Source organism: Molothrus ater, chromosome 16 (assembly GCF_012460135.2).
Source record: "Molothrus ater isolate BHLD 08-10-18 breed brown headed cowbird chromosome 16, BPBGC_Mater_1.1, whole genome shotgun sequence".
Taxonomy (NCBI): domain Eukaryota; kingdom Metazoa; phylum Chordata; class Aves; order Passeriformes; family Icteridae; genus Molothrus; species Molothrus ater.
In genome coordinates this window covers 5,012,032-5,039,628 of record NC_050493.2, presented here as the reverse complement: position 1 = coordinate 5,039,628, position 27,597 = coordinate 5,012,032, and the positions used below count along the sequence as shown (strand labels likewise).

At 45.7% G+C, this 27,597-nt stretch overlaps 1 protein-coding gene across 2 annotated transcripts in view; it reads left to right on the top strand.

The window, feature by feature from the left end:
* Window positions 1-27,597, top strand: part of ELFN1 (extracellular leucine rich repeat and fibronectin type III domain containing 1) — a 104,249-nt gene that overhangs the window by 31,686 nt on the left and 44,966 nt on the right. For both annotated transcript variants that reach the window (XM_036392621.2, XM_036392622.2), the window contains exon 3: window positions 26,637-26,771. The gene's annotated coding sequence lies outside the window, so the exon portion shown is untranslated. The remainder of the gene's footprint in view (window positions 1-26,636; window positions 26,772-27,597) is intronic.

Here is a 27,597-nt window from a genome sequence, read left to right as displayed (position 1 = left end):
ACCAAAGGCAAGTCCAAAATTGCTGGTGGGACCTGCAGATTGAGTTAGCAGCTTTCCCTGATTGGGCAGAGCCTCGGTGTCCTGCTGGGAGAGCTGTGCTCTGGCAGCCTCCGCCGATCCAATTCTCACTTCATCTGATTGCAGTAATAACAACTCACACAAATTTCCTGCCTCAACCTGAAATCTTCCAGCTCTGCAATGCAAATAATATAATGTGTGATGAGGAGCCCAATGACGGGGATAATAATAATAATAGTGATGAAGCCTTTATTCAATGAATGAGTGAATCAAGCAAGCAAAAATAAATGGTATTCAGGGCTTGGAAATCAATAGGAAGAGAAATCAGGAGGAAATGCAGGGGGACTTGCATCTCTGGGAGAGTGCTGTCCTTAGGAACGGCGTGAAGGAGAGATGAGCAGAGCCCTCTGATCTGGGCACTCCTTGTCTGCTCCTGGGCTCGCTCCTCTCCTGTGGTTGTGTTGCTCACTGCTGTGCCTGGTCCCAGCCTCCCTTGATCTCCTTGGCCCCCTTGATTTACAGCTCTCCTGGGCTCTCTGAATGTGTCTAGGCAGCTGGCAGGCTACAGACCTGACCTGGGGTTGGGTAATAACTTGTCTTTTGTCCCATGCCCAGGAGGTTGGCCATAAAAAAGCTCCAGACATCAATTTTCCTCTCCACCGGGGTGGAATTGCAAAATGATGAGTTGGTCTTTGCCCTCATTTATCTCTTTTTTCTTTTCTCCTCCTCTTTTTATCTTTCTCTATTCTTCCAACTCTGCTGTTCATTGCTCTCTTCTTCAACCCCTTTCCACTATCTCCTCCATCATTTACCAGCCTGCCTCCCCTCTGCACATCACTGCTTCTCCTCTCTCCCCCTTTTCTCCTCTTCTGCCTCATTTTTTCTGTGTGTTTTCTTCCCATCTCAAAACTTTCATGATTTTTCTTGCTGTGCATAGCATTTTGATATCTATACCTGTAATAGCTCGCTAATACAGTAATTCCACAAGTGACCCTTTAAAAACCCAAAGCCTTGGCAGGTAGTAAAACTCACCTTTCAACTTGGCTGCCTCTTTATCAGGGATTCATTTCAGACAGGATTTCTGTGTGCACAGCTCTGCCACTCTCTGTTAGTAAAAAAAAAAAAAGATTAATTCCTGCAACAGGTGAATATGTTTCACAGCTCTGGTAAGCAGGATCTATTCTCCACTTCCTGCAGGTACATGGGGGATTTAATCACCTAACATGGTGCTTCTCTTTGTCCAGTGTGTGTTTAAACCTGTGCAGACACCTCCTGGGGAATGCACCAGTGGGGAATTCCCATGGAACCTTGGCATTGTCCAAGAAATTTTCCACTTTCTGGAGAGAGATGCCACATAGCAAATTCTGAGCTGACATCCTGCTCTCTCAGGTGCTACTGGCATGGGTTGAGGTTGCTGAACGCTCTGTCCCAGCCCCATCAGTGCCAACCCCTGCCCTGAACTCACCTGTTGAGGTCTCCCATGGCTCCTGCTGTGTCTCCAAGCAGAGCTTGCTCAGGTGAGGGGCTGGCACAGCTCCAGGCACAGCCCCTTCTCTGACCTCTGGGAACAGAATCTTCCATAAGCCTAAAGAAAAAGCACAAGCTTCTCCTGCCCTTTTCCCCTCCAGCCTCTTTTGATGGTGTCTGCAGCTTTGTATTGTGTTTAAATCTATGCAAATGTGTTAGTGGATAAAACATGCAGAAGGCAAACCTGGGAAATTTAATCTGACTTGCAAATGTGCAAATTTCACTTGGTAAATCGAAACCAGGCTTTTATTCCTTTTGCCCCAAGACCTCCAGCAGGACCTGCCCTGGGGCAGTAGGGAAATATCTGAGTCCTGACATCCTCTCCATCTCCACTGTTAGGTGGGGTCATGAAGGAACCAGGGCATTCCCCTGTATTGCAAATATTGCAGCAGGACTGACCTCTCCTGGGCTCCCCAGTGTCACCCAGTTTCCCTGCTGGTCCCTGAGTGTGAAAGGGCAGCATTTGGTTTCTCTGCAGTGGTGGCTGAGGTGGTGGTGTCTTGGTGGGAGCATTGAGAGTGATGGGAGCAGGCAGTGAGCAGCCCTTGGAGCTGCAGCAGGCAGTGAGAGCTGCCTGCCAGCTCCTGCTTTGGGACTGCCAACCCTCTCCCAGGCTGGGGAGCCCAGATTTCATCATCTCTGGTGGGTTCCTGAGCAATGGGGCAGGAGATGGCACTGAGCAGGGAGATGTGACTTGCAAATCTTCTTGTCAGGCTGTTTTCTGGACAGCACAAATCTGGAATAATTCCCCTGACCAGGCTGCCAGCTTTATACACAGGAGATGAGGTAGGAGATAATACAGCATGTCTGGTGCCAGATATTCAAGAATTTCTAAGTATATTGCAAACAGGGAGCTACAGGGCAGCATTGCTCTTTCCATTTCACACACAGGAAGGCCCTTGAAAATGGTGAAGTTTCCTGCCAAGTCACCCCAGGGACCATAATCTCTGCTTTGTATTTACAAAACTTTGGAACAATGTCTCTCTGTGCTTCCCTGACAAGACAGGAGAAAGTATTCATCTTTTCCAAGATAAAAGAACCTGATCTGACAGAGGTTCCACTCTGGACTAGTCAAACATGGTATTTTTCAATAGCAAAATCTGGCTAGCTCCAACCAAAATGGGATTTTCAGCAAGCAGGGTGACCAGGGTTTGGGGAGGGGGCCTGCAGGTAGAAAGACAGATACCAAAAAATTGTGGTGAGTCACATTCCTTGATAACAGAGCTGTGGGATGCCCTTCTTGCATTGCTGAGCAGAGCAGTGGCTGCCATCTGATCCTCCTTCCTCATCTCACTGACCCTCACCCAAAGAGCTGAGAGGGGCCCAGGAGCCCTCTTGGGAGGCACAGGGTGCCCGGGGGGAGCTGACCCAAGGAAATCCGTGGCTTTCTTAATCTGGTTTGATGTGCACTGCTAGTTCCCTTCACCAGCACTGTCAGACCAACATTCCAGGGCATCCAGAGACTCCTCATCCTGCCAGACAGCAGGATCAGGGTTGGAAAGGCAGCATGAAATAGCTACAGCTGCTTGGGCAGAGCCTGCAGAGGCAGCAGGGCCAAACTCTTGCCAAGAGCAGCAGGCAGCCTCACAGGGGGCAGGGGGCACACAGGCAGCTTGGGAGGCTCACGATGGGCACTGGGAAGGAGATGTGCACTGAGGGTGCTCCACAACAGATGGCCAGAAAAGGCTGTGGGATCTCCATCCTTGGAGGTCTCCAGGACTCAGCCAAGCCATGGCTGGTCCAGGAGTGAAGATAATCTTGGAGATAACTCACAGGAGAGCTCGCTGTGAGAGACTTGGCACCCCAAACTGTTGTGTACTTTGTGCTGAGAGAAGAGGCAGGCTTGAAATGTCACCTCATTAGAGCTGATAGGTGAGATTTGTTACAGAAAAGGAGAGCTATCAGTCTTCTGGCTCCTGAGGGGACCAGCTCTTCAGCCAGAATGACTGGGGGATTGTAATGGAGTTAACTGAGATTGCCACCAGGGAGCTCAGACACTGGCATTTAGCTGAAGAGGAGAAAACATCTAGATTTCTTACAAACCCCAAGAAAACAGCATTTTCTCAAAGCAGAAGGAGGGAGCTCCTGCCGCCGTGGATTCCTGCATGTTTGGGGCAGGGAGTGTGGTCAGTCGAGGCTGCAGCAGGGGGATCAGCCCTTTCCTTTAGTGGAGAGTGGTCCAGTTCTCCAAGGTTACTCTGGGTCTGCCCAGATGGGCTTCCATGGAGCCAGGGCTGGGGTGCAGCCTTCAGCCTTCCCGTCCTCTCACCCAGGTGTGAAATCTTTCTCCAAATCAGCCTCTCTCATCTTGCCTGCAGTGGGAAACTGATGGAGAGGAATCCTTTACTGGGGGCAGGGGAGATTTTAGCAAACAGCTCTGACTTCTGTGTTAAACAGCAGCACCCGGGGGGTGGTTTTGCTGCAGATGCTCCCTCCCTGCTGCAGAGGTGCCCACCTGAGCCCCAGCCCAGCCCTGGCCTGGCAGCTGCTCTGCCCTGAGGGTCCCCTCTCCAGGGGCTTGGCTTCATTAACTTCCTGATAAGTTGAGAGTTCAGCACTGAGTCTTAAGAAATTGGCAACAATGCCAAACCCTCTTACAAGGGTAAAAATAGCCCTAATAATTTAGGCAATTAGTTAATTAGCCTCATTTACTTGAAAGCACAGAGTGGCGTGGGAAGACTTTTCTGCTGGGTTTGTTATGCTTTCCTCATTCACTTTGTTTGCTTTTCCCTTGCCATTTTCTCTGCTCCCTGACATAGATACAGGGACCCAGAGCATTCCAAAGCAGTGGGATGCCAGCAGGAGAGTGAATGCCAGCCAGGGCAGGATGCAGGGAGGCAGGACTGCCTCTGGTACCCAGGCTTGGTGTGTGGAAGTGGGTAGGGGAAGTGCGTAGTTCTTTTTGATAGGGTCCAGTGGTCATGGTGGTCTTTTCCAGCCTTAATGATCCTGTGATTTTTCCCCATGCTGTTCCTTCCTCATGCCACCGCTGACCCCTCATCTCAGGCAGAGGCTGTGGCACATTCAGGGTGTCTGACAGCTCTTTGTCAAATACCTAAGGGCAATATCCCACTGTTCATAGCACGGCTTGTTTGTTCCCAGTCAGAGAATTCCTGTCTAGAATTCCTGACTAGAACTGACCGAGAGCTGAAAGGAGGTGAGGTAAAACAGGCATTTACTGGGGGAACTGGGCTGCTGGAGTAGCACAAGGCTCAAGACCACGCTGGTCCTTACTGTGGTGGCAGAGCAGCCTCCTGCTGTTGGGCTGCACCTGCCAGCCCCAGGCTGCTGCAGCCTTTGGTCCTCTCTGCTCACACCCATTTCTGCAGCACCTGTGGCTGATGCCTTAAGCTTTAACTTTCATTTTTCTCAGGTTCTGTGCTGCCTAGGTGTGTAGCTCTGAGCTTCATATTAAGTGGTAGTAAGCTCTCTTCACAGAGTAGTTAGAATAAACAATCCTTTTCCAGCTTGAGACCAAGGACAACTGTTAAAAACTTCAGGACCAAAAGAATAAACAATGAAGAACTGAGGGGAGCAAACAAGGAGGATGGGATTTCATAACCCGAAGCTGTAACCTGGACAATCAACCCCAATATGCAAACGGACCAAAACTTATAAAAGTGTGAAACCTCGTGACTGGTTGTCCATTTTATGACCATTTTAGGTCTAGCTTGGGTGTAGCCCTGGCTGGGCTTTTGTGCTGCCCAAGGTGGATCCATTGAGGCCTTTTAATAAATCCCTGCTTTATTCTTTAGCTTTGTCTGTTCTCTGTTCCAGGTTCAGCCTCTCAAGGCACCAGAGCCTCCAGTCCCAGCTGCTCAGAGCCTTTGTCAGTGCCCCTGCATGGCTGCACAGGCTCACCTGGTTTTGGAGAGCTGAGGCTGCTCAGGTGCCCCCTGTCCTCCTCTGACTCACACGAGTCCCATTCATTACTGACCTGGGGACCTGAATGAATTCTGTCTTCCTGAATTATTTCTGTAGACATTAGATCTTCTCAAATTGTTCATCTTCCCCAGAAATGACAGCTTGCAGGCACCTGGGAATAAATGGTGCCTTGGAACAATTTCATTGTTTCTATTCCAGGCAACAGGAATTCCTCAGATCTCAACATCAGTCCCCAAACCCTGGCGTGTTAGCATAACCTCCAGACAGCTACGAGTTTCTTGACCCAGAAAAAGGAGAGGATTTATTGTGAACCCTGGGAGCCCAGTGTCCTTGCAGCCTGTGTGCCCTAATGGTGTGCAGCATATTGTGTGCTCCTCTGGCTGGAATTGTCCAAACAGCTCCCTGTCAGCAAATGCCACTTCCACAAAACAGGCTTATGTGTGTGAAATCGAATCAGTGTTGATTAATTTTGAGTTTGGAAAAGAGGGGGAAAAAAAACCCGTTAAAAATGTCAAGATGCCTTCTCCTTTCATTCTTGCAAGAAGAGCTTCAATTCTTTATCTCTTAATGACCTTTTGTTTAAAGCCTTTGTGTTTTCTAAGAAGTATTCAGAAAAGGATGGAGCAAAAATGAAGTGTTAAATATCTTTTGAAGGAAAATGTGTCCAGTTCTATAGGCTCTTTTTTGTAATTATTATTTAAAGGGAGGCAGGAGTCACACTTCTTTTCTCTCTGATTTTTTGCCATTTTGTCCCAAACCAAGTATACTTTCCAAGGCTCCTTGCTCTGCCCTGGCTGACGTGTGGTGGCACAACAAACAAACTTTTTAGCAGGGTCAGTAGTGATAGGACAAAGGGTGATGGGTTTAAATTAAAAGAGGGTCAATTTGGATTAGATAAAGAGAAATTTTTTAGAATGAGGCTGGTGAAACACTGGCCCAGGTTGCCCAGAGAAACTGTGGCTGCCCCATTGTTGGAAGTGTTCAGAGCAGCTTGGATTGGGTGTTGAGAAGCCTGGGATGGTGGAAAATGTCCCTGCCCACAACAGGGAATTTGGACTTGGTGACCTTTAAAGGTCCCTTCCACCCCAAACTCTTCCATGGTTTTATAATTCTGTGATTTTTTTTTTTGCACAGGCAGTTGTGGCAAAGCTTTTATAGAGAGCTGATCCACATTGTTTCACCCACATTAAGGGCTTTTGTTTAGGCTTTTTTTTTAATCCTGGGAAGAAGTTTTTTTGACCTACATAAAAAAGTTTGCCGAAAGCTCTTGCATCCTTCAAAATCACTCATAAAGCTTAAAAAATTTTTCTTTTTTCAAGTTATTTGAAACTCATGTAAAAAATTTCATTCTGGTTTTGTTAGTTTTCCTTTCCTCATCTCCTTTTTTTTAAACTCTAAGTAAAAAGCAGAGTAGTGGGGGAAAAGGAGTCATTAAAGAAAACCGAACATTTCTACTTGAAAGAACAAGAGTTGAACTGGAAAATGTTCTTTCAACTTAAAGAAAAAAAATCAGGAAAAAGTTTTTTAGTTTTTTTTTTTTTCTGAAGGGTAAATAGAAACGTTTCCAGTGAAAATGTTCTGAGGGGAGAACGGTTATTTTGGAGCATTTCTTTTCCCCAGCCCCATGGGATGCCCTTAGTTGTACACTGAAAAATCTGAGCTGCACAGATCAGAGCCAGTGGATGCCTGGGCTCCTCCTTGGGGCTGTGACTTTCCTGCTGTTGCTTGGGGGGACAAAGTGTCTGGGTGTGGGGTTAAAGTGAGCAGGGCTTTGCTCCCAGACTAAGGGGCAGTTTTAACCTCTGGAGCTGGGATTTCACCCATGAACAGGGTGAAAGAGCACTCACTCTTATGCTTAATGAACCTTCTTTAAAAAACCCTCTTTACTGATGCTGCGAGGGGCGGTTTCAAAGCCATGGAGCCTTTTATTCCATCTGCATCTCTTCCTGCTGCACAGGGCTGAGCTCCTCTGTGTGTGCATCACTTTTCTCTTTCCTGGCACCACATCCCTCTCAGCCTTCTGACACATATGTCTCTTGCTGGAATTTTTTTTTCTCCCAGCCTCCAGCACTCCAGCAGCCCAGCAGCATTTGTGTGTCTCCAACAAGTAGCCACTGAGCCTGAGAAATGCATTAGCTGCCTGACCTGGTTCCATCCAGGTGTGAAAAGATGCAGTGGCTCTGGCTCTGCTCCACCTTTTCTGACCATGTGAGGAGAGGCAGAAGGCTTCTCCACTCTCCACTAGTTTGCATCATTCAAGTCTATGAAAAAAAAAAAAATAAACAGGATAGGAGTGGTGAGCGGATAGACAGAGCCAATCATGGGGAAACTGTGCAGACTAAAAGGCATTTACTGGGTTTTCTGTACTAGAAATGAAAGGAAAACCCTTCAATTAGCTGTCTGCCCGAGGAGCTGAGCAGAAAGGGATGAAAGCTGAGATGCTTTTGCAGGAGCAAAGGGAAATCACCAGCCAGGAGATGGTTTGTGGGCTCTGAGTCAGGCATCCTCGTCAGAGGGGTGTTCAGCATCTCCTGCTGCAAGGTGGAGAGCCTCCCTCTGTCCAGCTTTTGTGCCTTCCCCTGCTTTCTCCCACAGCTCTCCTTCCTGGCAGTGTTTCTGCAATCCTCAATTTGTGCTCAGAGCTTTGGAGCTTCACCTCCTCAAGTGCTGGTGCTCATGTCTGGAGCACTCAGCTCGTCCCTGTGCCCAGGAGGGTGATGTAGGGTGCTGAGCAGCAGGATTACAGCCCATAGCCTTGTCTTGCTCACCCAAGGGCCTCCTGCCCCATTCCCTGTGCCCCAAATAGCAGCACATCCAATCCCCCTGGCCAGTGCTTTGGGCCACTTGTCCCCATTTTGTAAAGCAAACAGGTCACCTGGGAAGGGAGGCAGCAGCTGCTCTGCTTCTGGAGTTTCAGGCATCTGCTCCTTGCACACACATACAGACACACACAGACACACACAGGCTGCCTTTACCTAACAAACAATTATTTAACAAAGTATGCAAATAGTATAATTACTGTTATTTGTTTAGCTGTTATAAGTGTTTGAAATGTAAATGTCAACTTTGGGATTTTTTTGCAGGGTATGTGTGTGTTGCTGGCTTTCTCTCTCTCTTGTGTGTGCTCTCCCTGGATTGCAATTTGATGAATTTCTCCTTGTCCTAGAAAAAAAAAGCTAATGTGATTTCTCTGCGATTACAGCCAAAGACGTCGGAGTGGGGATTACTCACAGTAACTCCTCTTACTTAGCAGATCTGAGTGGGAGGCAGGATTCATTACACCAGCACAGAAACAAAGAGGAAATGTCTTTCAGCTTGTGTCTGCCGAGGCAGGATCCTCACCAGAGCCAGGGCTTCCCTCCTGGCAGGCAGAGGGTCAGGCAGGGCAGTGACAGCGGTGTCAGGATCTTGGCAGCAGGCTCACAGGAACCTGTTCCTGGCCTGCCACAGCTCCTCCCTGCACAGGAGCAGCAGCCAGTCTGAACTCTGGTTTTCTAAGCAATGTTTTTCCTTCTGAAGGAGACTGGAGAGATAGAAATAACATTACAGCCACCAGCATGCTCAAAGTAGAGCCCTGGTGGTCAGTAGAGTGACATTTTCCAAGGGTGTGTCCCACTGTCACCCATCCTGGCTGGCATTCAGGACAAATGGAGCTCTGAGGAGGTGGTCATCAGTAGGTCACAGCCTGTAGTTCAGGCCATCCATCCAAGGCTTGTCACCATTGCCTCAGTCAGTCTGAACTCTTGTTCCTGACTGGCTTTGAGTCCAGTCTCAGCAGCTGCTCTGTGCTGGGAATGCTGTCATGGACAGAGCAGTGCTCTGGAGCTCAGCACCTCTCTGATATTTCACAGCATCCCAAACCTGCTGGGCAGAGCACAGCATCCCAAACCCGTGCTCTGGCTTCGGAGCTTTCTCAGATGCACAGATCCAAGATGAATCCAGTTGGATTCATCAGCTGGCAGCAAGCCTGGCACCAGCTTTTCCTTCAGTTGGCTCAAAAGCCAGAGCAGGAGATGGAGTGAAAGTGGAAAGGCTGCACTGTTGCCATATCCCACCCTCCATCCTCTCTGTGACCCCTGTTCATGCAGACTGCTGGCGTGAGGAGCTCGTGGTTTTCATGGGAATCCCAGGGCTCTGAGAGGGGTAAGAGATTTCCAGTGTGAACCAGAGGGACTGGAAAGAATGAGGCAGTAAACACAACTAAGAGCTCGGCTCCTGGAGGAGCAGGGAGAGCTTTGTGCCCAGCTCAGCACCAGGGGTGAGCCCCAGGGCGTGGTGCACAGCCAGGGCACTCTCTGCTTGTGGCAGAGATGAGGATTTCTCCACGTGTAGATGCTGAGCAGGCTGTGCCTGTGCCCAGCAGGGATCCAGGTCTGCTGGGATCAGTGCCTGTGGCTGAGGGTGTGTTGGGGCACAAGCCTGCACAGGGTGGTGGTGGTGGAGCACAGGCTGGGCTCTGTGGCATGGCAAGAAGATGCTGAACCAGGCTTTGCTGCTGCTCCAGGTTTCCCCCTGCTCTCTGGCAGGCCTTGAGTTGCTGGCACAGGAGCCCTTTGGCGTGCTGGCAGAGTGCTGGGAGCTGGTGCATGGCTCTGACACGTTCATCTCCTGGCTGGGGCTGTCTGTGCTCTCTGGACCAGCTTGTTAGTGCCCATCAGCAAGGCTGCTGGTCCCTGGGCATTCCCACCAGACAGTGGTGCCATGGGGTGGAACCAGCAAAGCCACTTGGTTTTTAGTTGCAAAGACAGGAATCCAGTGACCTTTGGCAGATTTCATAGCCCAGCAGGCTCGTGTAATTGAAGCTGGTGATGATTTGTCATGGCTCTAAGCTTTCCCTATCTATTTCATTCTTCAGTCCCTCAGTCTCTCTTGTTGTCTCTTTCTCTTTCCTTCTTTGTGATCTCATTATCTCCATGCCTTTCTGTTTTTCTCTCTTTAACTGTAGCATTTCCCAGCATGGAGAGGTACCTTAGGATGTATTTGTCTTTGAGGGATTTAACTTCTGCCTGTCACAGTATTTTCTCCACATCCATTATCCAAGAAAACCTCTTTCTACCCATGACCAGGAGACCTGCACCTGCCAGAAAAATCCAGTCCATTCCATCATAAATAATGCATTGCTGTGGTCAGTACCCCCAAGCAGCCATGAGCTCCAAATCCCAACTTTCCTCCCCCTGTCAGGTGAAGGTTGAAGTGACATTATCACTTTTATTGAAATTCCCTGGTAGAAGGCAGGTTCAATGCTATTAACATATTTCAATTCAAGCCATTCTTATTTTAATTAGCCTTAAGTAATTAGTTCTAATTCATTGCCATTTTTTGCTCTGCATATTTTGGGTTATTTACTTCCCTTGCTAAGTAACAATTTGATGTAATTATGTGCTACTCATTCTTTCTATTTACATATGCTCACTCACTCAGATTTCCTCGTTGAAATTTCAACAGATCCTTTGAATTCCCTCTTGAATTGTTTTCTGAGTTGTCAGCGGTGTGGAAATTGTGGGGTGGGGAGAGAATTGATCCTGTTCTTTGGACATGCCTGGTGCCAAAGGCAGTGAGAGTGCATGTGAGCACCTGGGCTGGCAATGGGCTGCTCTTGGCAGGGAGGGTCCATTGCCAGCTTTTGTTCCTGGGAGTCTGGATTGCCATATGAAAGGAGTTTGGGGACTGTTTCCAACTCTCTCTGTCTTCCTCTTGGGTTGCTTTAGCCCAGATGCCAAAGGGACCAGTCAGTGTTGCTGCTTCCTTTCATTTGCTTTGTGCAGACAAAGATGCTTTGGCTTTCCAGAATGGAAATGCTCTGGATTTCCAGAGATGCAGTGCCTCTGTTGCTCAAAAAGCCTGCACCCTTTCAAGTCCTGTATTTTTTTTGACATTTTGAGTACTATGAGCAATTTGTCACATTTATATATATGTCAGTTTCTTATCTGGAATGTACTTAGCAACCATTTTTCTAATTCCTCTGAAGGACTATGTTGTTGTCTTCTTCTTTCTTCAAGGACTGTCCTTTTCTTACACCTTCTCTATAGCTGAGATTCTCAGAGGGTTGTGGTTCATGCATCTGAGGCTGTTTGCTGTTCAGCTGCTCTGAACCCATCTTTTCCATTGCCTCAAAACTTGATTCTGAGCAGTCTTAACATCTGCCTTCCTGCAGATCCTGCAAAAACGTGGATTTCATGCTCACATGGAGTGTGTTTATACCTGGGTGTATATGCCTCACAACTTTTAAGTGCATTATCCAACTCCAGCCGAATTTGATAGAGGGTAGCAGTCTCAAAAATAGCAAGTTCCCTCAAGGTTTGAGCAGACAGGCAGAGGTAGAAGAGAGATGCCCTACTTCTACAGAGGAAAAAGCTGCCATGTTGTGTTGAGCCTTTATTTAATGCTGGTGAATCCATTTGGGAGAGAGCACAAATCTCAGCACCCCACCCACAGGAAGGACTTCAATCAGCCCATGCCCCTTCTCAGTGCCCAAGTCAATCAAGCTCAAAGAAAGCAGGAATTCATAGTTATGATGCTCATGGAACTACTTGGTTGTTTTTTTTTTCAAGCATCTTTTTCACTAAAATTTTATCAGCCGTTTGAATCCATGTTCCATTAGCAAATCCTGCTTGCTTCATGAATATGCACGTTCACAATGTGTAGCACTGGCTTAACTGCTCCCATTGAAGTTGGTAATAAAACTCCTGCTGACTTCAAAGAGAATAAAGTCAGGCCAATGCTGAGTGCTTTGGAAAATCCCACCTCTTGTTGTTATTTTATTCTTAAGGCATCCACGCAGGAGCTGCGGGATGAGACTAAATACTCCAGAATGAGTAAAGAGGGGAAAAAGTTAACAAAAAGAAAAGATCAAAGAGCCAAAAATGAAAATCCAGATTCTGAGGTAAATATTTGAGGACCTGTCTTTCAAGATGGGAAGTGAGAGCAGTTCTGCTTTTGTTTGAGGCAGGGTCACAAGCTGCAGCCTTGAGGCAGGAGAGGTGCTCGCACCTCACTGAGGCCACTGTGAAAGTTCAGATCTGAAAGTGTGGGGCCTCCAAGCTGTGCCAAGGCTACACATGACCACGAGCTGGAGTAGAATTTATCCTTAAATTCTCTCCTTACACTTCAGCTTTCCATGTCTAGGAGGGTCCAAAGAGGTTCTGGTCGCCTCTGCTGGCGCCAGGAAAAGGCAAAAACCCAAAACATCCCATGGGTTATCAACATCTGCAAGTGAGCAGATCCCTCTTAAATGATCTGTTCCTCCGCTCCTCTCTTGCTGTGAATGATGCAGGGAAAAGGTGTTGCAGAGCTTTACAGCTCTTCACTTTGGGTTTTTTCCCCCAGTGAATGAAGTTCTCAGTTTTTTCCCCCCAATGAATGAAGTTCTCAGGTCAAGTTTTCCGACTACTTGAAGCCATAGCTCCCAAACTGCCATGGGAAGGGGAAGGTTCTCTACTACCACCCAATTTAGTGGAGCATTATGCATCCAGCTGACTTCAAGGGGGCATAAACAAAATTGTCATACACAAATGATTTACAAAATTGTCATACACAAATGATTTCCACTGGGCAGAACTCCCCTGGCATGAAGCCATTCTTACCTGTTTTGCTGAATCAGGGCACGTTCTTCTTGCAGGGACTTTGTGTTTTAGTGTGGGCTATTTTGGTATTTTTCCTCTCCTAAGATTATTTCCACTGGAAAAAACACAGTATTTTTCATTCCAGCAGTATTTTTGGTAACAGTTACTATTTCCTGACAATATGTCTGTATTTTAGGACAAAACCAAATTACATGTTGGAAGTGCCTTTCCCCACTGCAGTTTCTCCAGCACTACTCACAAGCCAGTTACATCAAGAACATAATCTGCAAGAGGCACAATAGAGGCTATATTAAGTTTTATACAGACTTGCCACAAAATTACATGCAATAGCTACTTGATCATGTTATATCCATCAATTTTTGCCTGGCCATTTGGAAAGCAATTGCTTTTATCTTGATGGCTTATTTTTTTAATTCAGACCTTGCAAAGATTTTACCAGGAGTTTTTGTCCAATGGCTGCAGAATTCTCCTGGTCACATGGTTTAGTACAATATGACTGTTAGTGCACTGTTGCATGATAAAGGGTTTTGGCAAAAAGAACCCTCTCACTGTAGTTCATTTTCATTGTTTTTCTGATTTTTTTTGGCTTTTACTCTCTGTTCCTTGACGTCTATAAAAATTTTGACAGCAGTTGGAACTGGATGCTATGAAACAGGCTAGAAACTGTGACAAATATATTTTTTTTGCTCTTCTGTCTGCCACTTTGCTCCAGAAGAATGTGAATTTACCATCAAACTTCTGCAGAGTTAGAACCTCTCTTTTAAGCTTGGTAATAATAGGTAAAATCCTACTCCCTGGCTGCACCATATAATCATTATTATCTTACAAATCCTAAGTGCTTTGTGTAATCTTCAAGGCTGTGTTCCTGGTACTGTGCTTTAGTAGAAAATAGAAGTATCATAATTGTGGAAAATTGCATTTTGTTGCATCTTTTGCCAATTCCCAGAGATCAAAACGGTTAATTTCCCCCTGCCTGTACAAACTTTGAATCAGTACAATTTACTCTGGTGAGCCAGAACAGGGCTGCAGATTTACACTGCAGGTTTTTCTTGTTGCTAGATTCCTTCAGCTTGGTCATGGAAAGACCTAAAGAGGTTGAGTGTCCAGTTTTGATTAGATGCAAATTATTCCTAATTTGCCTCCCAAATATCTGTTGTTTTTCTGGTCTGTACTTTAACTTCAAGATTAGTATTGGTTTTCTCTAAGAAGGGTTGTGAGGTTGATTTTTAAAACTTAACAAAAATTAAGTTTTAAAAATTTAGTTTTTAAAATTATGTTTCTAAAATAAAACTTAATAAAACTCAGTAAGTTTTAGTATTAATAAAGATCTGAACAGCTATGGTTGCACTTTTTTTTTTAAGAGCCAAAGAAATCTTGCATAGCTGCAGAAATAACCCTAGGAAAGAGGGGAAATTATGAAGGAAGGAGTTCATTCAAATGCTGCCTAGCTGGAACCTGTGTACTTTGTTCTACTTTGCAGTTTCATTCTGAAACTTATGCAAAAACACCGTATGGGATGAAACTTTCAGGTGTATTAAACCCATCCCCATAATGTTTATTTTTGTACATGGACAAGAGATTACAGCTTTTCCATTGAACTTCCAAAGTCATCATCAAAAGCCATCGTCACTTTGTGAGCACTTTGTAGTCTGCTGTCTGTCCTACACTAGTTAATTCATGTAAATCTAAAGAAGTGGTTGCAGGCAGGATGGCATCAGAAATATGGAAATAGAGCATCTGGGTAGAAAGGGTAGGTTTTTGCAATGTTTCCATTGAAATTATTTCTTCCTGCCAAGTGAACAGATGCAGTGAAAACAGACAGTCTTATCGGCAGCCTTTCTTTTGGGGAGAATAAATGAGTGAATGATCTATCAAAATATTTTTTCCGTTTGATTAAACAGATGATATTTATAGCATTTCTAAATATAAACCAAACTGAGGTGAAAAAGAGGAAGATTCACAAAGAATGGCCACTCTACAAAGTCAGGTGCTGTTCCTGTACCCAAAAGTATTTTTAAATTCCTATTTCTTCACCTAAGCTGAGTGAATGCAGTTCACTGCACTCTGAGGGTATTTAGCAGACTCAGTCCTGATGCTCATTTTGGTCTGATGCTGTGGGCTGCAGGTATGTTTGCTTATAGATTTCCTTTTGTTTCACATTAAAATAGCAACAATATACCTAAGGGTTTCAAGAGTCTGTCTTTTTCTTATGTTACAGTACAGGTTCTGGAATAAATACCTGTAAAGGCTGAAAATTTAGCAATGAGATAATAGAAAAATTTGTACCTTGCAGAAAAACACAAGATTTTGACACTAGGTTGCATTCTGAATCGAATATTAAGTTATTATTAAAATATACTTCAGGTTAATTTTAATGTCATTTAGATATGAAAGTATTAAGATTTTGTTATGCAATAAAAGTAGAAATGGAAAATTCTCCTGAAGTCTTGCAAATAAAGTGTTTGATTTATCAAAACATTCCTAGTTCTTTTAAAATATGATTTTGCCAGAACTAATTGATGTCATGAGAAATTTCAGCTTTGTTGAAATGCAACTTTCTGCTGGGAAAGTGAACTAACACCTGACCAGGGCTGCCTGGCTGCCTGAATTAAATGCTGGTCACATTTAATTCCTTTGCCAGAAATTACATGGTTATTAACCCTTTGACCATTGGTATGATACTGTAATGTTAGGCTTTTTTGTTTTTGCCTTTTTCCAAACTGAGCTACATCTTCTTATTAAAATAATTTTGCATTTGTTCTGAAGCATTTCCATATTTTTGTACTTTATATACACTGCCTTGTAATAAGGCAAAGCAAACCCTTTTATCTTGCTGCCCCTTTCATGGAAGTCTCCTTTGGCCACTTTTATTTGTGATTTTGCCTTTTCCCTTGATTATGTGTTGAGATTTGTGTTAGACTCTTTAGCATTCTGTCCTGCTTTTGGGTTACAGTGTTCATCTTTGGAGCTTGTTGTCCCTGTGTTTCTCTATCAAGGGAAGCAGCTTTTTCACAAATGCATTTTCTTTACATTATTATCAATCCCAAAAACTGTCCTGAAATGAGAGTTTTCACTGCTTAATGCAAGATGTCATCATGAGTAATCCTGAGTCATTTAATTTCATATCTTTTAAAATGTCTTTTCTAAGATGGTCAAACTGACATTTGTGTTCTCTGTCAACATAGTATTGAGTCTAATACTGTGTGTTCCCCTCTTGCCAGTGAACAATCTGAACCCAGAAGATATCACTATTTGAATGTTTTTGCTCAGATATTTAAATGCTGGTATGGAAGATGATTATTGACTTTTCACTTAAATGATGTAGTCGTTTGAGAAAATCAATTTTCCTTATATATTCACCAGCTGTATTTAAGAACTAGCATTTGGCTAGCAATTTTCACAATTTAAAATAGAAAAATCTCTCATGCGGTGGCTTTCCCTAAGAGATCTCCAACACTTCCCTGTCACATTAATCTCTTTTTAAATAGAGGAAAATTGAGGCAGAGATGTAGAAAGTCATCCCAGGAAACTCAGTGGCTGAAGCAGGAAGGAAAAGAGAAAACAAGTAAAAAGCAGAAACCAAGCATTGGTATCTGTCCTGCTGGACTATCATATTGTTATGTGAACCTGTTCAATTCACAGGAGGGTAATTTATATCACTTAGGCTCTAAAAATCCTGTGTGTTCCATGTTTCTGGATAGACAGATGGATGCTCCCTTCACATGTCTGAGTTACTTTTGGTATCACACCGTGAACTGAAGGTCTTGCTCTGCCTTGTCTTGAACACGCTCCCATGAGCACTGCGAATAGCCTGTTAAATATGGATGATCCATCTTGATTTTCCAGATGAGTCAAGAAAAAATACTGGGAATGTTTTTTGACAGGTGTAAGCCAATTGGTGTAGAGAGCTGAAGTCTCCAAGGCATTTCCCTGGCCCCCAAGGAACCCTTTGGCTTCCAGCCAAGGGCTTTTTGTCATGGGCTGCATCCTGTTCCTGGCAGCAGCACGCCCCAGGAAAGAGCACAAATCTCTGTCTTGGTGAATTAGCTCTCACAACTCTTCATTAATTTTATCCCCACTCTTCGTCCACATTTTTTGGCTTTGGAGAAGGGTCCTGAGATACTTTTTGCAATTTGTGTGCCCCGCTCAGAACCAGTTGCAAACATTTCCTTGGCAAAGCTGTATATGGATGGCAGCCTGGCCTTCCTCTGGTGACTTCTCCTGCCATTTAGGTCCCTATTTGATTTTCTCGTGTTGATCTTTGAAATGGCAATATCTGATTTTCCTGTAGACTTCCTGAATCCTGACTTCTGGGTTTTGCACAGATAACCTGTCCCTTTTTATAAAGCAGGAGTGGAATCTGGAGAGGTTTTGGCAGGATGGCTCTAAGAGGTGGCTTCAGTGGCTCTAAGATCTAAAACCTGAGCTGGCACTAAGAACTTGGTCTTCTGAGAGGACTAAAACTGGCTCCCACTGAAGTAATGGAAGGTAATAATCTTATTTATTTATGGAAGACTTATAGCAAGAAGCCTCCTAGAACACAGTAGGGTTATTTCTGCAGTGTGAGTCATTAGCACTGACCCTGGACTTTGGCAAAACAGAGACATGAAACCTTCTGTTTCCAAATAGCTCTCAAGGTTATAAGGAAACCCTTAAAATTGCAAGACATGGCTATTCAAGACTGGAAAGATGGGTAGGAGAATACAGGTGGTGTCTCAGGAATAAATTAGTGTTCTGGAGAAGTTTGGAATTGCTAATCTCAGGAAAACCCAAGCTCAGTAAAAGGCTTGGTCTTTTAGGAAGACTGCACATAGTTGAGAGACCAGTCCCTGCTTTCCTCCTAGGACTGCAAAATTACACCTTTCAGGTCACACTTAAAAAGCAATTGGATGTAATCTGTACCTTGTGCATGACATAAAAGAAGTAGATGAGATAATCAGGCACCAGTGTGCCCTCAGGTCTTTTTTAAATACTGATATCACTCCAGGGTATGCTTATGATGATTTCCCCTCCTCCATCTCCTGTCTGCTGAGGGAGCTGCTTCTCTTGTGTCTGTTCACTTCAGGTGTTGGCCAAGTGCTCCCGACCTACCACCAATATTGGCACAACTTGAGTTGTCTTTGGTGGAGCACTCCCTGTTTCGACACTGAAAGGTGAAGTGTCTAGGCCAAGTTCATCATCCAGACTCCACAGTCAGTGGAGAAAGTTGAACACCTCCAGTGTGTAATTCATCCCATCCAAAAATAGATGTTTAAGACAGGAAGAATGAATCACTCTCTGGGGGCTGGTGCACGTCTCTCTGTTCACTGATGATAAAAGAAGTCTAGACAATTACCTTAACCTAGACATCCAGCTGTAAGACACCTTCAGCTGCGTGAGATCGAGCTGTGCTTTCAGGTCCCTAAGGACTGATTTCCACCCCCCTGTTCAAATGGGAAGTAGTTTTCTGATTTCACAGCAGCTTTCTAACTGAAGTCACTGACAATCAGAATCTCAGTGAGCCACATATGGCAGTTTTACCATAACTGAATAGCTTTTTAATGAAAGGGTTTTTTACCCTCAGTCCCATCTGGGAGTTATCCATGAGAAGTTGATGGTGTTTTGAGGAAAATTTCTTTCTATTACTTGCTGAACCATTGCCACCATTAAATATTGCTGCATAATTTCCTCCCAAGGAGTCTGTTGCATGGAGATAATATTCAAAATGTGGTCCCCATTGATTACTTTGATTGAACACATGATGTTCTCCATGAGCAGGAGCACAGCCCTTCAGATGGTGCTTGCAGGCACTCTTATTTGTGAGTTCATTTCTCATGGTCTGAAATTCATCTGATCTTCTCTCTTGCCTTCCCATGAGCTCATTTGTTAAAGTATTTGGGGAAAGGCAGACAGGGAAAGGCAATGGATGACTGCAGAAGGCAACAAAGCACCAAGATCATAAGGAGCATCCACAGAGCCCTGGAGAAGGAAACCACAGTGGAGGCAGCTGAGAGGAGGGAAAGCCTCCAGCATTGGACAACCAAAGAGCTGGAGTAGCCAGTTCCCAGTCCACCTCTGCAGTTCCTCACTGCCCACCTTGCCCCATGGCAGTGACCAGTGCAGGAGCAAAGCTGGCAGAGCAACCCAGGATTCTGGGATATTGGCTGCTCCCCTTTCCAGCCCAGCACTTGGAGCAAAGCCACCTTCAGCTGGTGTTCCCATGGAGAGACCAGGGAGCAGGGGCCAGCACAGCCCAGCTCAGCCCTGCCTGGTTGTCCTTGCCCCCAGGACTGTGGTTCCTGTTGCCACTGATTGCAGAGCAGATAGCTGAGGATGATGATGTCTCCAAGAGGACAAAGGGTTCCCTGGCAAAGGCGGGCAGATGTGAACTGATGGAGAGGAGAGTTCAGGGTGCCAGTCTGTGATCCTAAAGCTTCCATCCCAGACAAGTTAAAAGGTTTGGAAATTACACAGCTTTGGCATCTCTGCAGAGAAGAACATCTCAGCTCACCTTGAAATATGTGACGATTTAATTCCTTTGACTTTCACATTTAGATTACATTTTACCCTTGCTCTTTTAAAAGTTCAATTCAACAAGGAAGTGCAGTCTTCAAGGAAAATACTTGGAAAATATATTGGCCAATATGGTTAATGGAAAACATTCCTTTTTTCAAGATGTCTCTCTTTTGGAAGACGGCAGGAAGTCTGGATGAATCCTGAAGTGTTTGTGGTTTTTGTTTGTTTGTTTTCATCTGTTTGTTTATTGGTTTTGTTTTGTTTTTTGTTGTTTGCATGTGTATGTGAATTTTCTAGCTGCCAGAAAAAATAATTTGCCCAGTGATGTTCCAGGTGCCTCTTTGCTCCCCCTGCCAAGACTGCTGCCCACTGCTGCCTGCAGGAGCCCTCGGTGGAGTCCAAGCCGAAGCAGGGGATGTTTCTCTCAGGGAGTTCCCTGCTTCATCCCTGCTGCGTCAGAGCTGAACACATCCTGCCAAGACTCAAGCAAAATATTCCGGAAAAGGTTGAGATATTCACCGAGCTCAAACTTAGAGTACAAGAAGTTCCCTGGAGCAAAAGCAGAGCTGCGAGACACCGTCACAGCGCGGCGCTTCCCCCAGCCCGGCAGGCACCGCGCCGTACCAGACAAACTCCTCCAGATAGGATCCAGGCAGAGATGTTTGCTTAACACAGCAGCTCTTTGAAAAGGCAAATAAATGGACAGTGAAGCTACACAGACGTGTCACTGTGCAGCGATTTCCGTTTAGCATTTACGTTTAGTGCCAGGAAAGCCTGACTCATGAATATGAAATCAGAAGGAAAGGAAGAAAGCAGTTGTTCATTATTAGAGCTTCGAATTGGGCATGTGGTGGGAATCAGCATTGAAAAACATGCAGGTTAAAAAGAGAGGGGCTGGCTCTGGTGGTCCAGGAGGCTTGAAGAGCCTGGCTCTTCAATCAGGGGATGTGCTTTCGTGGGGGCCTCTCTGCTCTCAGGCTTTGCCCACGGGGAGTTGCTGCTAAAGAAGAGCCCTGGCGCTCAGGGCTACCATGATGAGGCTCTTGCTCATTTTGAAGAGGGTGAAAGCAGGTCCTGAATATTCTTGGAAATCCTCCAAATTTACCTTGAGATAATGGTGAGGAAAGGCAGGGAAGAAGAGCCTCTTAATTACCAGAAATAAGAGAAATAACTGAGAGGAACCTCCAAGAAAACAGATAGAAATCCTGAGGTCCCTAAAGGAAGCTCACCTTTAATTGAGACTCATTGGGGTAAAAGTGAAGGAACCCACAGCCCTGATGCTTCTGCACTCTAGAGCTGAGAAAAGCCTCCGTGAGCCTGGGGTGAGCCTGGCTCCCTTCAACACTGGCTATCTTCCTTCCAGCCATCAGGGTGGGACACCAACCTTCTTTCTGCACGTATTTCACCTTGAGAGAGCTGAGCTTGTTCTGCCAAGGAGGCATGTGGGTCAGAATCACAGAATCACAGAATATCCTGAGTTGGAAGGGGTCCAGAAGGGTCACTGAGCCCAGCTCCTGGCCCTACACAAGACAACCAACCCCAAGAATCACACCAGGCACCTGAGAGTCATCCAAACTTTTTCTTGAACTCTGGTAGGCTTGGTGCTTCAACCACTTCCCTGGGGAGCCTGTTCCAGTGCCCAAACACCCTCTGGGTAAAGAATCTTTTCCTAATGTCTCTAAGAAGAGTGATGCTATTGCAGCAAATATTTTTGATGGTGCTGAGAAGGAAGAAGCAAATGAAGACATTGCTGCAGGGTGGCAAGGGCTTGTTTTCCAGAGCAGCTCCTTGCTTCAAACCCTGGGAGCAGCTCAAGGCAGCAAGGAATTGTGTCATCCCCTCCAGTGCCTTCATCTGAAGCAGCCCAGCTGTGCTCTATAAGTACCCCTCATTTTCCTTGCATTTTGGTAATTCCAGTGCCCTTAAAATACAACAAGAGCTGATCTGTCTCTGTGGGGCACAGCAGCTCACAGTAATAGTGAAATAGTAAAAGCATTTGGCTGATACCCCTGGCCTGGAGGATACAAGGTGCCAGGCAGGAGGCTGGACAATGGGCTGGGTGGGCAAATGCCCACAGGACCAGACAGATCTGCCAGGGTGCTCCTCACCCAAGTGTCCCCTCTGCCCTCAGTGACAGCACTGGATCATGGTTGCTCTGCAGAGCCAGGCTTTGCCCCAAGGCCAGGCCATGGGAAGCTGCTGGCAGGGCTCTGCTCCACCCCATGCAGCTATGACAGCTTCAGAGAGTCGTTAGCTTGATGTGAATAATTAAAATACCTGCTGTGCTTCTAAATAGTTCAGAGCCAGCCTCGGAGCTGCATGTGCGAGCCATGGCTGCTGTCTTTGGAGGAGGCCAGAGGAAAGAGGAGGGCTGATATCCAGTGGAAAATTCAGGGCTTGATGCTGCTTCTGGCAGGAGGAGGGATGATGCTGGCAGCTTCCAGAGGGATGCAGGCAGTCCCTGCTCCTGAGGGAGGCTGGTGGCTGACACAGCTCTCCTTGCTGATGAGCAGACATCACGGCACAGAACTCTCCAAAGTCTCCTCTCTGCCAAAAATCTGAGCATCACTGGAGCTCAGCACCCACCCCTCCAACTGCCCCCGGGCTCTCATGCTGGTTCAGCTCTCCAAACCTTTGGGATGAGGATGTGGAGCAGGGGAACAGGGACAACCCCACAGCCTTGGGGCTGCCTCAGTGCTGGCAGCGTGGGGCCCCTCAACTGAGCACACACAGGTGGGCTCTGGGGAGGATGCTCTGTCTTTTGTAAAGATTTCCCCAAGATATCAATTAGACACTGAAATCAAAACAGTTTCTGCATGAACAACTAACAGAGAGTTCCCTGCAGTCTCTCAGCAGCCGGACTCCTCCTGTTCCTCCCCCCAGCTGCCAGAGTTTGGATCAGAATAGCACTGAAGGGCCCCATGCCCCAGCATGGAGGAGCTTCATTGAACAGGGGAGGATATCAAACACTGTGGCTGTCAGTGCTGCTGGAGCATGGAGCTGTAAATCATCTCTTCTCATGGAAAAAAATGGGTTTCTGGGCAGAGGATGGAGGGAAAAATGACATTCCCCATGAGTTAGTTTCAGATTGAATTAAACCATTGTTTGACCATAGAGCTATATCTTTTATATATCTGTATTTATATCTATTTTTCTGTGGAGACCCTGGACAATTCCAATTTGGGGTCACTGTGCAGTGATTTTTTCTTTTTCCTTTTTTTTTTTTAGTTCAACCAATGAACCAAAAAATTGGTTATTTTCACAGCTTTTTCATTATTACCTCCAGGGCAGGTAAAAGCAAAGTTTTTAGAGACAGAGGAAAAAAGTCTGTTTGGGGACTGGCATGGAGAGGAAAGAGAGAGAGCTGTGTGCTGACAGCTTTGCAGCAGTGTGTGAACATCATCCTGATGTTTGGTGCAGTCCCTGGTCCCAGGAGGGGAGTGGGAGCTGCCACCTGCTCCCCTTTCCTGTGGCCTTTTGCCCATGAAAGGCCAGGGCTCCTGAGCTGAAGATCAGCAAATTAGTCTTCTTCTCCCCCACTGCAGAATGTTATCCATCTAAATATTTCCTTTAATTTAGAGCCATGTAGAGTTTGAAAAGCCCTTCAAGTTCACTTGGGCTGATGAATTGGTAATTGAGTGCACCTGGATGTCAGTGCCTCTCTCTGCATTTGTATCAGTCCGTGTTTGTTTTCTCCAGCTGTAAATCACTCAGAACTTGGAGAGGCTTTTATCAAATCCTGCTAGGAATCAGTTGCTCTCCCTTTCACAAACACATTGCTAATGCCACGTGGAACCCACTGGCTTTGCTGTTCATTTAAAAACAATGAGGATGGTATTAAATGGGAAGAAAAAATCCTTAGCAACGAGGGAGAAGGAGGAGGAAAAGAATTGCTCCTGTCTCTCTGGAGTTTGCTCCTTTGGACTAATGTCTGTCCCATTGATCTCCTAATATGCTCTGCTTTGAGAGCCTGAGTTATTGCTCCACACTCCCCTATCCCCCTGGGTGTTAGAGCACACTTTGTGCTCAGCTTCTTCAGCCACCAGCAAGTTGGCTGCCAGCCTAGGTCCAGCCTCACCAGTGCTTCCATCTCCTGTGCCCCTTTCTCCACAGCCCTGGCCGGCACTGGGCATGGAAAAAATTTTTCACCAAAAGAATACTAAAGCACTGGAATGCTCTTCCCAGGGAGGTGGTAGAATCACCATCTCTGGATGTGTTTAAACATAGACTGGACATGGCACTTGGTGCTATAGTCTAGCAGAGGTGTTGGGGCATAGGTTGGACTCGATGGTCTTAGAGGTCTCTTCCAACCTCATTACTCTGTGATTCTGTGATTCTGTGATATGGAGAGTTAAGCAGATGGTTTTAAGGGTTTAAGGGAGTCAGGGTCATCATCTAAAGGTCTCCATGTTCTCCAGTGTGTCCTTGGTGAATAGCTCTCCAGTAGCTTTGACAATACAAACTGGCTCTCCCATCAGTTACAGAGGGACCACAGCTGGCTCCCTTCCCACATTGCCCATATCCATGGCTCAGCCCAGTAAATGTGCTCCAGCACTGACAGATTTGGCAAAAGGAATTTCAAACAAGAGAGGTTAACAGTCCTGATTTGCATTTCTTGGAGCTCCTCTGATCCCTCAGCCAATGGAAGAATGGAGGAACAGCACCACGTGTCTGGCATAACCCATCCACCCAGCCTGTGCTTGACTGCAGATTTTTCAATGAACCGTTACGTTGCTGTTTGCTCAGTGGAAAAAACCAGCAAGTTATATCCTTTGACAAAGAAATGTGAGGACTTTGCAATCTGTGTGTGAATGTTTCCTGAGCATAAAATGAGGTGAAGTTTGCCAAACGATTTTTCTTTAGGAATTGTTCATTCAGCTCTAATTGGTTGGGTCTAACTGTTCTTAGAAGGACTGTGACATCTTTGGAATATGCAGTTAAGGTCACAAAAGTATTGGTAGAAATTACTTCATGTTAAGTCAAGTTTTTATTTGGGTATAACAGGGCTGTTCTCCCTTAGCTTAGAAAAAGCAGTAAATGATGCTGCCTGTTAGTAAATGATGCCAGCCCAGTTAGCTAATGGAGGGTGAGTGGTGCCTTATTGACTCCCACTTTCTCTGTGGAAGGAGTAATTAAATTCACCTGCAGAATCCCCATCTTCTCATGTGTGGCAGTGTGCAACTTCCCTGCATCTCAGCTAACTAGATTAGAGATTACTCATGCTGATGAGAAAGCACCAGCTAGACAGGGTCTGGCCTGGCTTTCAGATCCCAGCTGTTATTTGCAGGACTTATGCTTAGGAAAAGCATCACTTTCTTTTGTTTTGCTTCTAACCTGACAAAGTTTGTCTGGAAACCCAGAGGAACAAGCACCAGGGAGCCCCACTGTCTGTCTTCCAGCAGCATTTTCTGAAATGGAACAGCACTTTAAAGTCTCGCCAGCTCAGCCTTTCACTTCACAGAATATGTGCCTGTCTCTAAAATACCAGCTTATTTTTCCTTAGCCCCATAATATTCCCATCCAGCATTCACTCTCCTGGAAATCACCAATCCAACATTCACCTACCTTTATTGAAACACCTGTCATTGTTCTTGTGCTACTGCTCCTCTCCTTCCAATTTAGAGATTATATTTTATCACTGACCTCTAACTACCTATTGCCTCCCCGTGACACCTCACCCTTGTCTGCCTGATTGATTAGTCTATTATGCTCTGCACTCTTCCTGATGACTTACAGATTGCCCAGGATCTGTCACAGGCTTCCTTTTGTTCTCTAATATTCTTGGAGTTTTGGAACACCCTCCGGCTGCCATTCTCTCTCCATAGTCCCTGGCCACCACCTGCCTCTCTTATGAATGTCTAGTTTGGAAAAAAATGACAAGAAATCTTTTGCAAAATAAACCCCTACCTGCTGTGAGTTCACACATACCTGGTAAAACACACTTCTAAGACACTGTCATTTTCAATGGGGCTCTTTATTTTCTTTGCACAATTTGGAGGTATAAAAATGTCATTAGATCAGGCTGTGATCAGTGACATGGCTTGGAAGGCAACTTTCCTCAGGAAATTTCCTCACCTGCAGAAGTCAATGAAGTGACAGAGAGAGAGCAATGTTGTGTTTAAAGATGTGGGGGGTAGGAGGGTTCTGTGTCTGCTGGGGGAGAGGTCTGGGACGTGTCCCAGATCCATCCATCTCCCTGTGCCTGCCAGAGGTTGTCCAGCTCTCTGATATTGTTCCAGGCTTGTCCCAGCTCTGTCCATCACTCTGACATTTAATTAACTGCCCCATTCTCCTGGATCTCGCACTGGATTTGTGTTGTCTTTCTGAAATACCTCTTAGGTCATGTCTGAATATTACTAACAGGAGTAACAAAATGGTTGTCACCAATATTGCTATTATTGTTACTGTGCAGATGATAATAAAACAAGACATTGAATATCACAAAGATGAGTACTGGTACCCTCAGTGTCACTTCTTCTTGCTGTACTGGTTGTTTGGCATCACAGGTGAGCAGGAGCTGACAGCAGTGGGAAACAGAGAGAGCCCTGGCCAGCCAGGCATCCAAAAGTAATAGAAAAACAGTGAAGGTGTGGGAACTGACCACTGAGAGCAATAAAATCACACTTATGATTTCAAAATACATTTATGAGACCAATCTTCAGGTGTAACAAGGATTATTAAACTTGCTAAAACCTGCACATGCTGGGTGGCTGGTGCTGGTGGAGGCAGTGGCTCCTCACTCCTCCAGGAGCTCTGCATTGATGTTTTGCACCATCTGCCCTGGCCATGCCCATCCTTCTTCCCTGCATCTCTTTCCATCCTTGTCTGGCATTTGTCCCATTCTTTTTACTTCAGTCCCAGGTTCCCTTCCAGCATTTCTCACAGTCCCAAATCCATTGGCAAGTGGATTTATTTTCCCTTTTAGTTACTCTGTTGAGCTGCTGCTCTCATTTGGACCTCCCTGTGGTCTTCATCCCCTTCACCTTTGGTCCCCGTGTCTCTGTGTTTGATCCATGGCTTAAGCAGCTGTTCTGTCCCTGGGATGGTTTGGTATTAATCAAGCCATCAATCAATCTTTTATCCCCTTTGTTGAAACTCCCTCTTATGCTTTCTCTTTTATCCTTGCAGGTTAAATACTTGGCTTGGTGACCACCTCGTGGGATCCTGAATGCTGTCTCCAGTGTGCCTCCCTGCCCCTGAGGACAACAACTAGGACCCATCCAGGACTGTGGCTGGGGCCAGCGGTGACACACGGGCTCAGAGGTGAGGGGTGGCGTCTCTGGAGTGAGAGGAGGAGCTGCCTGTGGGAGAGGGGAGCCAGCAGGGATGGAGCAGGTCCTTCTGGAGAGGGCTGAGTGCTGGGAAACCCTCCCGGGGACGGATGGTGAAGGGGAGCCTGAGGCACTCATTCTCAGCAGGAAATAGTGTGATGCAAACAGGACAGTGAGCCAGGGTTGTGTTTCTCACACTGCTCATCATGGGGTGGTTCCTGGTGGGGCTCTTCTCCAAGTCTGACCTTCCTGGAGAACCCCTGAGCTGTGGCTGCTCCACTCCTGGAAGCGTGGCAGCAGTGACACTTATTGTGGTTGCATATTTGATTTTTATTTTTTTAAAGATTGAGTTCACATTCTTCTTTTAAGATTTAGGGAAAAAAGAAAAAGCACGTTATTTCTCCCCTGCAGATGAGAAGTGCAGTGCATGCCTCCATCCCAGCTTCTACAAAATTGTGTTTTACAAAGCAGAAAAAGAATATCAGGTTCATGTTGGAGCTGTAGCTCAGTTTTCTAAGACCAGATTTTGCCCCATGTTCCCTGTTCAAATGAGTAGCTGTGCTGGGCACTTTGAAATTTTCTCTCTCTTTCTCATCTCCACCTTGACATTATGAAAGGAGTTTTTATCAATCCATTGAAAGAAGGAGATAACTTTTGTATAAAAGTGCACGGTTGACAGGGTTGAGTTTTTTGGGTAGTGTGTAATTTTTTTTTTACACTGTTATTATTTAAAAGATGCTTTCTAAGAGGACAAAAGGGAATAGCTTAATGGAAACAAATTTCTGTAGCAAAATGTGCAGCTGGATAAAAAAGATTAT